Genomic DNA, 12,965 nt, shown 5'->3' with positions numbered 1-12,965 from the left:
GTAGGTACCATTCCTATCAAGTGTGACAATACTAGTGCTATTTGTCTCACTAAAAATCCAATCCAACACTCTAGAACTAAGCACATTGAAATAAGACATCACTTCATTAGAGACCATGTCACTAAGGAAGATGTAGTTCTAGAATTTGTTGACACTTTGCATCAATTAGCGGATATCTTTACAAAATCTTTAGACAAGGAAAAATTTTGGACACTTAGGAGAGAATTAGGTTTAACTGACCTATCTTCACTTAGTGTTTAAAATAATTTTAGCACTTTTAAGAATAAATGAAAAATGCTTATAATGGCAATTTTTGATTGCATTCATTGCTATTAGTTAAGGGGAGTTTATGTTATTTGGTGAAAATTAATTTTATGTTCAAATGTTGTTTAAAGATTAATTTGATTGATTGAACATGATTAATTTTCAATATATGAGTTGACAATACCACTAGAGCTAATTAATTTAGCATTTTAAGTGTTTAAAATGGATTTTTGACATTTTTGTGCTTCATGCATCGATACACTTAACAGTGCATCGATGCATCCCTTTGAATGTGCATCGATTCATCATGTTGATGCACCGATGCACGCCTTGAATGTGCATCGATGCACAGGGTCATGCATCGATGCATCCGTCGGGTTTTGGGTTTAAAAGGCTTATTTTTCTCATTTGCTTCAAACCCTAAAACTAAACTCTCTCTAGCCGTACGCCTCTCTTCTTCTCTAAACTCTTCTCTTGCTCTAAATCAACGAAAATTTATCGGAATCTTCTAGTTTTTTCAACTCCTAATCCTGCATTTATCATCAAATCGTGTAATACAACATCACATTCCTCTCAAATCTGAAATTTTCAAGGTAATATTTCAAAAACTCTATTTTATCGATTTATGATCTTACGACTAGTTTTAATTAGTTCTAGGATGAACATTATATCGGGCATTGATAGTTTGATGATTACAAACTAGTTTTTACAACTAATTTCATCAAAAACTCATAAATTTTCAATGAATTTGTGAATTTTTGAAATAAAAAAAATGAAAATCTGAAATCAATTTTAAATTTGATATTTTTGATTTAATTATGTTGTTTTCATGAAAAACTATACATATTATAATTTGCAAACACTGTTTTCTAAATAGTTTTTCAAAACTATGCCCATTAGGATTGGTTTAGAGAACCTTGAGATATTGAAGACTCAATTGAGTTTTGGGATTGATTAAATTGCATACATGTGTTTCAATTTGCATGTTATATTTCTTATTTCAGTTTCTAAACCATCTAATCCCAAACGCCCTAGAACTTCATCGAGTCGTTCTCGTTCAAACCAACCTCCTAATCCCGTTCCTCAACCTCCTAATAGCCTATTAGGATCTTGTTTTAACATACCTGAGTGTCGTAGAGACGAATTGTACTCTAGGTACATAAATTCTTTTCAAACTTATAGAATCCGAGAAGAGTGTATTCCTTCTCTTCAAGCTATGATAGATATTAACTTTGAATACCTTCCGATTCTTAAAGCTTGGAAGTTTGATAAATTATTTCAGCTCAAACCTATCGTCTATCAACAATTAGTCCGCATTTTTTATTCCAATGCGGTATGTATTCAAAACGAAACTCAATGTGGAACTATAGCCATTAGATCTTATCTTTTAGGCCAATATATTAATATTAACCCCGAGACTATAGCTTTCCGTTTTGGGTTAGATGATGATGGGATATATAATGAGAATGAAATTGTAGATTATCCCTATATTCCAAATGCTAGTGTTAGTACTCTACGATCTCATCACGATCGTTTTCTTCATCTGATGATCTCTTGGTGGTTTAGACCATCCGGAGGTAGATACTTCACTCTTTGTATTAGGGATTTGTGGTGGATGCACTGTCTTAAGAATAAAATCAAAATCAATCTACCCCACATTATCTTCAGTCAACTAGTTGATGTCATAAACATTGTTCCTTCAAAACATGTCGAAACATTAGTTTATGGATGTCTTCTTAGTAACCTCTTTATCAAACTTGGTCTAGACGTCTCTCTCGACAATCCTATCCCACTCCAAGACCAAATCAATCTTACTTCCTTAAAGAAAGCGGATTGGAAACAAGATGAGGAAACCGATCTTTGGGTTTTTCGACCCGGAAAGCAAACCCCGGGAGCTAGTTCTTCACGAGCTGCTCCTAACTCTTCTCGTGCTCCTCCTCCTCCTCCGGCACCGGCTGCTGACGATGATCCTGAGTTTCATCAGCTTATGCAAGATATCGACGATCACGTACCAGACAATGAGCCTGCACCGGTACCAGCACGGCAAGAAGATCAAATGCCAACATATTTTTTATCTTTCTTGGAGTCGTTTGATTTGTGGTTTGCTTCCATGGAGTCTCAGATTACTGAGTTTCAGTGGGAGATGCGTTAACGTATGGACGCACTCACTCTTGAAGTTCGAGCTCATTATCCTCCTCCTCCCGATCCTCCGATTGATTAGACCTTTTCTCCATGTTTTCTTAGTATTTCAATCTTGGATTGTTTTGATGTTTCTGGATTGTTTGTTTTGAATTGTTAAATGTTTTGATTTGTTATGGTTTGGATGATTGGATTTTGAACTTAATATATATATTTGGTTTGGTTGAATTTTCTTATTTTTGCATCATCAGACATATATGACCAATTATGACATTTCACATTTGTTTATGAATATTGATTATAGAACTAATGGCTAATCTCTCTTTTGATTGTGATCTTAGCAGCTTAATCTTATTTTCTTATAATCAATTGGCTATATTTTTCAAAAAACTTGTTTCAATTAATTTTTGGGTCTTTTTGATTTAACAAAAAGAGGGAGAAATGTTAAGTGTTAAAAAGGGAGAAGTGTTAAAGTAAGGCGGAGTAACTTAAAACTTGGTTTTCAAACTTGGTTTTCAAACTTATTTTCAAAGAAAATCTTAAAATTACTCAAGTGTTTTGTTATATCAAAAAGGGGGAGATTGTTGAAAACATTTTTGATGTTTCGATATAACAAATTAAGTTAAATGAATTTTAAGATTTTACAAATGATTTCCTAAGTATATTCGATTTAATTAATCGAATATCAAATTATTACTCCAAGTATTTCAAGATCAATTTCAAACCTTACTAAAAGTGTAATATTGTGTTTTATACTTAATATATTTTTGAAACAATTTTTCATAAAGTATTTTGAACCAAAATCAAGCCTAAAATCAATTTTCAAGGTGATGCACCGATGCACCAATCCATGCACCGATGCATCAATCCATGCATCGATGCACCAATTAATTTTTCAAACATCGAATGCATTTCATGAATCGATGCACTCTTAGTGCACCGATGCACTCTTAGTGCACCGATGCACTGAGAGTCCAACGGTCAAAATATTTGAATTTTACACTGATGCACCGATGTACCTAGGGTATGCATCGATGCACTGACGCTCCCAACTGCTTTAATTAATTGTTTTCACACTTAAACGGCTCTATTGACTCCATTAATCATCCCCAACATTCAGAATCATTTGAAGGTGTATTTAAACAAGCTTAGAAGCCATTGATCAGAAACAAGAAACAACAAGCAACAAGAATCAAGAGAGAATCAAAGAGAAAGCATCAAACCTCAAGTTTGAGCATTTCAAGCCTATTTTTCATTCAATATTCATTTTGCTTTCAAGAACACTTCTTGTACTCAATTGTATTCATTTTTAGTGTTGTTTTCTTTGTTTTAGAATTATGCAAACAATCTACCTTGTGAGGATTTCCTTGTAAGTTTGCAAATTTGTAATCTTCTCTTTGAGAAAGAGTGTTCTCAAGAATTGGGGTATATTCTTGAGGGTGTTGTAAAGTTATCTCTTTGGCCTATAAAGAAAGAACAAATTAGTAAATTTGTTGGAAAATCCTTAGTGTGGATAGCTAAGGTAGTGGACGTAGACTTTGGTTGAGAAAGTCGAACCACTCTAAATCACTGTGCAAATCTTTTCAATTTTCTGCAAAAGCTTCCACCAGATTTTTTAATTGCCAATTCACCCCCCTCTTGGCCAATTCCGTCGATCGATTAACTCAACATGATTCAATATAACAAATTTAAAGGCAAAATGTTTTTGAACTTGAATTGAATTTATTCAAAGTTCTAAAAAAAGGTTTCAAAAATAATTCAAAGTACATTTAATTTGAAATTGAGCACAAAAATGTTTTGATGAACAGTACCGATACTGTGTGAACAATAATGGACAGTATCGATGCTAAAAAACATCGAATGTAAAAGGTGTACTGATACACTACTACAGTGTACCGATACACTCATTGTTCACACAGCCCAACGGTCATAAAATTTGAATTTAATGAAGGGGGTATCGATACACCTTGATAGTGTACTGATACACTCTATTTTGGGTTTTCTATTTGTAGAAAAACAATCCCTAAACGTCTCCAAAACATCCCAACGGCTATATGCGACTTCAAACTCATTCCAAGCTATAAATACAAGCTGAGAACACTTGAAGAAGTAAGAGAACAACTATCCAAGCAATCAAACACAAGAAAAGAGCTTTTTATTCTTATTTTCCTTTATCTTGTAAATATTTGTTATTGTGAGCTTAAATTTTGTAAACACCTACCTCAGAGATATTTTCTTGTTTGCATTTCTTTTCCTTTTGTAAAGGAGTTTTGGTTCTAGCTAAGCCTGTTAAAAGCTAGGAATAAAGTTCTAGTTTAGCCCATGAAAAACTAGGGAGTTGTAAAGGTTATCTCTTTGTCCTTAAAAAGAAAGAACAAATTAGTGAATTTGATGGAAAATCCTTAGTGAGGAGCTAAGGTAGTGGATGTAGATTTGGTTGAAAAGTTGAACCACTATAAATCGTTGTGCAAATTTTCTATCTTTCAATCTCCTTACTCCCTAAACACAAGAACCGTCCCGACTCCTCTTGGAGAACATTTTCGGTTGTCGATTCGAGCTTCCACAAAATCCCAACACTAATAATTAGAATCTTCACTCAACTCCAACATCACGAACTAATGATTGTTTAAAAGGTAATTTATGGAATTGGTTATAAACACATTAATTTAACCTTAAAAAGGAGTTGTCGTGCTTGATTTATTCTAAGTCAAGGTCTCAAACATTCATTTGACTAAGGAAATATGCACGTGATTAAATACTAGATTGTTTTAACGTAATTTTATAATTTCGATTATCTATGTAATTTTTAAATAATAAAAATATTTTTTTATGTCTAATTTCTAGATATCTCAAAACAGTTTAGGTAACTCATGATGAGTCAATGATATGCAAATTGTGAGTTATCACCCTCTTTCCATTCTATTTCTTTGACTCCGAAACTTCTTAATTTCCATCCAAATAAATAAATAAAACTAAGATAGCGAGATCTATTCAACTGACAAAGTCCGAAAAATAGTTGTAATTTTATGATAAAAATATATGTTTAAAGTTTGTTATTATTATAATATAAAAATCACGTGTTTTCTTTGAAAACTCCATTATATTTAGACATATCGCGGCGTTTGTATTCGAAAAGCCACAAAATAATACTTTTTTTAGTGACATTTTTTAAACAAACGCCGTAATAGGATATATATATTGTGGTGTTTTTAGGCAAACGTCGCTACAACCTAGTACATAGTGACGTTTCTAAATAAACGCCGCAAAAAGAATAACTCTTTAGTGGCGTTTTAAAACACATCACAATAGTTCCGAACGTTTGTGGTATTTTTTTTAAAAAATATCGCAATATGTTGTACTGTTAGTGACGTTTTGTTTGAAAACGTTGCGATAGTTTGTTCTATAGTGACGTTTGGTTTAAAAAACGCCGCAAAGTTTTATAAATACCCAAATCTCGATTACTCAGCTCTCTTTTTGTTTCAAACTGATTACCAATCCCTAACCCAACACAACCATCGTAGTGCAACCACCAGCAGAAACTAGCATCGTCGTCGTCACACTCTTCCGGCCATTCACCAGGTATGTCTTTCTTCTTCACCGCTCCCTACTTTTCTTGGTCGCACTCTTCCGCACTCATCATATACGGAAAAAATTTATTATTGTTGTCCTTGATAGACACATTTTACCAAAAAAACCATTCTATACGTCAATTAATGTCTTCTGTTCTGAAAAGTGTTTGTTTTAGCCTATGTCCCTCTACTTTAGGCTTTCCCCCTTACTTTATGCTGTTTCGTGACATCGCTTTTGGATCGGCGGGAGCAAAAGTTTTTGATCGAAGTTATTCTCATGGTTCCTTGCTATTCAGTAGAATCGGTGAGTTCTTTTGTCTGATTTTGCCTTATTTTCTGTAGTTGAGTGGAGGCTTTGAATCCTAAATCTAGTTGTTTACTTGAAATGTGTTCCAAGTTGTTTGATCAAAATAAGTATTTTTTTATACTGTAATATTAAAATCATAGCATGTATCTAGAGGTCAGTTAAATTTCTTAAAAGGATGCTCAAAATTCTGTCCCGTTAGGTGGAATTTGGTCTTCTGGTGTATATGGTATGTACATCTTAGTGTAATCATTAGCATAAATGTTTTCTGGTCAACGCTGGAAACCTTTTGTTTCTGAGAATGCTTTAGCTGCAAATTTCTGTACTTAAGACCCTTGAAATTGAAATTCCATGGCTGACTTTTCAAAGTTTAAAGCAAAAACGTGGTGTTTCTCATTGCTGAATATGCCTTGAGGTATTGTATAAAATCATTGGCATGGATCTTTTCGTGATTTGGTATTGCTAAAAGTGCAACACTAGTATTTTAGCTCTGACTGCATTGGCTATTGTTAAGTATTGATTTTACAATTTTTAACATTTCATTTTTCAGAGTCAGGCTCCTGTTTACTTTTATGGTTAATGTAGAGAATTTATCTGTTCATTGCAATCTTCTTCTTCTTTTCAATTTTCCTTTTTTTCAATTTTCAGTTTTTAACAATATTGATTTTGCAAATTTATTCTCCCTTAAAGTATGATACATGTTCTTCTTCGTACGTTGGCGGGTTTTTTTTTCAAACATGTTACATGCCAATAAAAATTCTTTTTTTCTTTTTCTTTAGGGTGACATTATGATTGATGAATGAATCTACTATTTATATGTGCTAATGATCACATATGCTACAGAGTTGAACAGTTGCTCATACACACTAAATTGTACATATGCAGGGTCACACAGAAAGACTAGTGGTGACCTTGTACTCTGCCGATTCGAGTTCAATGTTTTCTACTGTGCAGGATGGGTCTATGAAGGCAAGAGAAGTGCTAGGTATTAACTTAAAACTTTTTATGTCTAAGCTTTCCCTAGATTGCAATTAGTAATGTAGTTCTGACTAAGCTCATTGATTTTGTAGATATGGTGATGAATATCTACATCAAGACTATGACTGAAGATGATGACAAGGAAGTTGCAAATGCTTGTATGACTGCTCCTTGTTGGGAATCTTTGGTGCTAAAATCTTTCGGATGAAGATAAAATATCTATTGTCAATTTCATTTTTGTAAGTACTTAATGATGTTGCAATACATTATATTTCACTTGAATGTTTGTAAACTTTGATTTATTTATGTCAACTATTTTTACTTAATCCGAGTCGTAATTAAATTTTATGGTGGTTGTTATTGGATATTGCTACATGATATTAAATTTAGGTAATAAATAGTAGAAAATAACATTTGCAAATCAGGTTGGTTTAGCGACATTTTAAAATAAAAATTAGTTTTAATTAGTGGTGTTTGTATAATAAAACTCCACTAAAAACATAATCAATACCGGCGTTTGTAAGGTTATGATCTTTAGTAGCGTTTGTGAATGTAAAACGCTGATAGATATGTAGTCAATAGTTGCGTTTTCATTCACAAATGCCACTAGAGATCATAACCTTTAGCGGCGTTTGACGTTCACAAACGCCTCAAACTTTTTCGACGTTTGTTTTAGCGACACTTTTACGGCGTTTATTTTTGTGCCATAATGGTTTTTAGCGGTGTTTAAAAATGCCGTTATATGATTAAAAAACCGCTGAAAACCTATTTTGCTAGAGTGGATATTATCTAAAGAAATGATTTTTTTAAGCACGTTAAAGAAAGATATATTTAATTGCTCACTCCTCATTAAAAGTATTCCCAGTCAAATGCGATTTTTCTCAAAGTATTCCCAGAGACGCATGTGTTTTATTACAGTTTTTAATAAAATGATTTAAAAACATTGAGAAAACTGCTTTTTGTAGGATGTTTCTATCTTCGTGTGTGTTTATATATATATATATAAAGGTATCCATGACCATCTATTTTTTTTTCACTGAAAAAAATAAAATAAAATACAAAGTTTTGATATAAACAGTAAAATTGCATTTGGAAGACTTTTTTAGTATTTACGAATTTATTTTTATTGTTTTAAGAGAAAACTATTTTAGATACCATTGTACTTTATTCATTGACTTGTTTATATCATTAACTTTTAATTTCGTCAATTGTAACACTGAACTTTAGTTTTACATTCAATTATGATACTCTCCTATTAAGTCACTGGCAGGATGATGACATGGTTAACGGTTGTTGACGTGACATGCCACATCAAAATAATACCTTGGTGTGGTTTTTCTAATGCCTAAAATGATGTCATTTTAGACACTGAACTTTAGAAGTGTATCGATTTTTCCATTGAAATTTTAAATAGTTTGTTTCTTTGGCATTGCACTTTTCGATCGCCGTCGTCAGCCAATCACTTCCCGTCATCGATCATCTTTCACGATAAAATTTGTACTAAAATGTTCGTATTTCACTCCTCATTATTCTCATATGATTAGTTTTTTACGAAACCCACTAAAAATCTATATTTTTTTTAGATCTCTAGAGACTTTCTTAGATTTATGGGCCCAAGGGTGTTTGTTCAAAAATTTGAACAATGAAAAGTATTATTCCGAGAAGAAGAAGAACATACCTAAAAACTAGTCTCATTGGACGATCATTGAAAAAAATCAAAATATTATTATGTAGAACTTTTAAATGGATTTTCGCCGATTCTAAGTGAGTTTCATGGAAAATAGATCGTAGGAGTGGAATATGAACATTGTGATACTGATCTTGTCGTAAAATATGAATGATGACGGGTGGTTCTTGGTAGCCGACAACAACCAAAAAGTTCAGTGCTAAAAAAATTGTTTAAAAGTTCAGTGGCAAAATCGATACACCAAAAAACTTTAGTGTCTAAAACGATGTCATTTTATAGGTACTCTATGGTATATAGTATCGATACTACAAGAACAATAATGATACTACAAAAAACAGTATCGATACTACAAAAAAATAGTATCGATGCTATAAAGAATAGTATCGATACTATAAGATCAATATCAATACTATAAGAACAATATTAATACTACAACTCAAAAAACCCTGAATAAGGCTCGAGAATCACTCAAAAACCCTCCCAAACACTATAGTTTAGCCGAAAATCATTTTTAAAGCTTAAGAAAGTTATTTAGGGTCATCTAACACCATAAATATACAAGCTTTACAACGAAAACATCATCTAAGGTATAAATTAAATAAGAACCCCTAACATGCGTAAACACTCAAATCCCAATAAGAAATCACATTTAATGGAGTCATATTACCACAAATGATTAGAAATACACTATATTGATCAAAAATCCCAAAATAAAGCTACTTTCTCAACCACACTCACTTTCTTTCTTTCTTCTTGAACTTTAGCAATCTTCACCCACTTTCTCTAGTCAAACAAGAAAAGTCTGGGTTTCTAATCATAAAGGATGTTGCTAGAAGGCTAAGGGACACATTTTAAAGTTTAAGGAAGCATGAATGCTCCAAACACTTACCTTTGAGCTATGACACTTGGAGAGAAAGAATGGAAGCAGGGTCGGTTTTGGGCCTGTGCGGGCTGCCCAACCGCACATGGTTCAATTTTTGTAAGGGCCTTCAAATTTTTTTAAGTCTTTTGTATATGTGTATTTAGGATGTTTGACCCAAGAATTTTCAAGTCCAATGCCCACATTAAATAATATTTTAATTTTAAAATGCATATTTTACTGTTATGACATAGGACCACCAAAATTTACAAGACCGCCCTGAATGAAAGGGAAAATGAGAATGAAGAAGATGGAGAGAAGAGAAAGAAAAGCTCACCAGCTTTGTGTCATAAAACTCACGCCTGAGGCTAACCAAAATCCCTTAAAATCATCATTGATTTTAAAAAATCATCTAATTGCACTTTTGGTCCTTCCTCTTTTACATTATATGCAAAAATTTCATTTTTATAGTCAATCGTGCCCAAATTACATCCAATTAAACCCACATTTGGCCAAATAATTTCAATTACTAACTCCACAAGGTCACATATCTCTTGAGTCAACCCTTACTCTTTGACTTAGAAAATCGAGATGTTACACCTAACATTATGTTTTGGTTTTATTTTGATTACTCATCGTTAAAAAAATCAATGATGATGTTAATGTGTCACCATAAGGTAATGTCATGTTATCATTATTTTTTTAAAAAAAATACTACGTCAATAGTTCTATTATTATTTTTATTGTGGATGACCAAAATAAAACCGAAACGTAATTTTAAACATGATTTAAAAATAATAATAATTAGATGACTAAAATGAAACAAAAATGATAATTGATTTAATATGTGTAGTTTACCCTTAAAAATATTATTCAAAGATATAGTATTTTTAGCCATGTAAGATAAAGACTTGTTTAATTGATCACCCAAAAGCGTTCCCAGTTAAACACGAGGGATGGGCATGGGTCGGCCCAAACCTGACCTGAAAAATTTACATCCTTCACCCTATTCGACCTGAAAAATATATACTCTTCACCCAATCCAAACCTGACCTGACTTTTTGAGATAAAATATGAACACAACCAGACCCGACCTGAAATAATAACAATATTATTTTTATTTAATAAAAACAATGATTTGATTGAAAATAAATAAATAAATTGATGAGTATTATTATAATTATTTCTGAATATATAAGTAAAATTATACTTTTTTTTGGTCGGATCAGGTATTTTTCATCCTAAAGTCAAACCGACCTGACCCGAACCCGAAACTTTTAAAAAAATTTGAATCGATCAGGTCAAGTCGAAACACGTCAAGTTCGAATCTCATGCCCATCCCTAAACACGACTTTACCCTAGGCAAATTATAATTCGTGTCTTACCCAGGAAATTTTAAAAAAATCATATACATATGTTTTTTATTCCGATTTTCAATAAAAATTTTAAAAATTTTGGGAAAAAATGCTTTTTACTGGATACGTCTTCCCTCTTATATAAAGGTTTCCAACACCATCTCCTTTTTCACACTGAAGAGAAGTAAAAAAATTGCAAAATTTTGGGGGAAAAACAATAAAATTGTATCTACAAGATTCCTTTTAGTATTTGCGAGTTATTTTTATTTTTTTAATCATATAATATTAGTATTTTTTATCTTATAAATAAATAATTCACTCCGATTAATTTTATTTGAATGTTCATCTAACATTGAGCTTGATGCATCAAAAACCATTAATATTTTAAAACAATATGTTAATGCGTTTTTATTTATTTTTGTAATTATTTAATTTTTATATAATTATTTAAAAATTTCTAATTCATTTTTTAAAAATCAGTATTACGTCAATAAGTTGGTATTTTGTAATAAATAAATATTTACATAATTTTGAGTTTAATTATTTTTATTTGTACTTTAGACCTTTTAAATGGGCCCAGACGAAAAATGAATCATTACATACTATATATAGGAACGTCTCACAAGCACGTTGGATCATCGTCGCCGATATCGCTAAAACTACTTTAGGGAGACAATTCAGTACCTCACCCCCACCCCAACTAACATCTTTGACCTACAAAGTTTAAGATATTTTGTCCAACATCTCAACCTACCATCGTACTCAACCAATCGGTTCATGTCGAGAATCACGTCAAAATTTGGAATGAAAACATCAAATATATTAGAAAGATGTGACATTGAATCTCTATCAAATAATTATGATAGAATTTATCTATCAAAACATTAAGACTTAGAGAACTAGAAAATCAAATTTCTATCTCTAAATCCTTTACGGGAAAATCTCATCCCGAATAATCTCTAAATGAAGTTGATTTTTATTGGAATATCTCGACTATTAAAAATATAAAATAATTATCTGACTATTTATATGTTTTAAACTCGTCATATTTTAGGAAAAAAAATTATGGTTGTTTGAGTTGAACGTTTATATGTTGACTGAGATATTATGGTCGTTTGAGATTCTGGGATCAGATTTTAGCATATCTAAGTTAGCAGGTTAACATCTAGCTCATATGACCATAATTTTATTAACAAAAAATTACGAGTTTGGAATATATGAATAGACATGTAACTTTTTTGTAACTTTTAATAGTCGAAAACTCAACAAAACGACACACTATAATCAAATGATCATTTTGTAACTTTTAATAGTCGAGAGATTTACTAAATCAACACCCTATAGTCGAGAGATCATTGATCTACTTTACCCAATTACAATTACATATATATATTCTATTTATTCAACTGAATTATATAATATACTATTCTTTATTTCACTCCCAATCGAACAAAAAAGAAATAGTTAAGTGACTAAAAAGGAAATTGTACTAATTGTTGAGTGACTAAAATTTAGTTTACCCATACTTTAATTCTTTAAAAACCAAAACAGAAGGGGAAAATAAAGAAAGGAAAACGCAATCTTCCCCCTTTCTTCTTCTTACAGGAAATCAAACCACGCAATATCTCAATATGAAAAAAAGGAAACAAAGATACGTAATTAACACAAAACTTCAAACATTCAGACCCAGAAAAAAAAACTAAAACCAAACAAACAAACCCCAGAAAGGTGGGGTGGGGGGGGAACTGTTTCTAGAGAATTAAGTTGTTTGTTTTAGGAGAAAGAAAGAAAGAAAGAAGAACAATTTTGG

The 12,965-nt window shown here is 31.8% G+C and overlaps 1 long non-coding RNA gene across 1 annotated transcript in view; it reads left to right on the top strand.

The window, feature by feature from the left end:
- Nucleotides 1-12,965, top strand: part of LOC120144165 — a 23,541-nt gene extending 10,576 nt beyond the window's left edge. Inside the window, exon 3 of the long non-coding RNA XR_005518016.1 lies at nt 12,933-12,965. This is a non-coding gene — a long non-coding RNA (uncharacterized LOC120144165). The remainder of the gene's footprint in view (nt 1-12,932) is intronic.

This window comes from Hibiscus syriacus, unplaced genomic scaffold (assembly GCF_006381635.1).
Source record: "Hibiscus syriacus cultivar Baekdansim isolate YM2019G1 unplaced genomic scaffold, ASM638163v2 tig00110882_pilon, whole genome shotgun sequence".
NCBI lineage: Eukaryota > Viridiplantae > Streptophyta > Magnoliopsida > Malvales > Malvaceae > Hibiscus > Hibiscus syriacus.
This window is presented reverse-complemented; position numbering and strand designations above follow the sequence as displayed.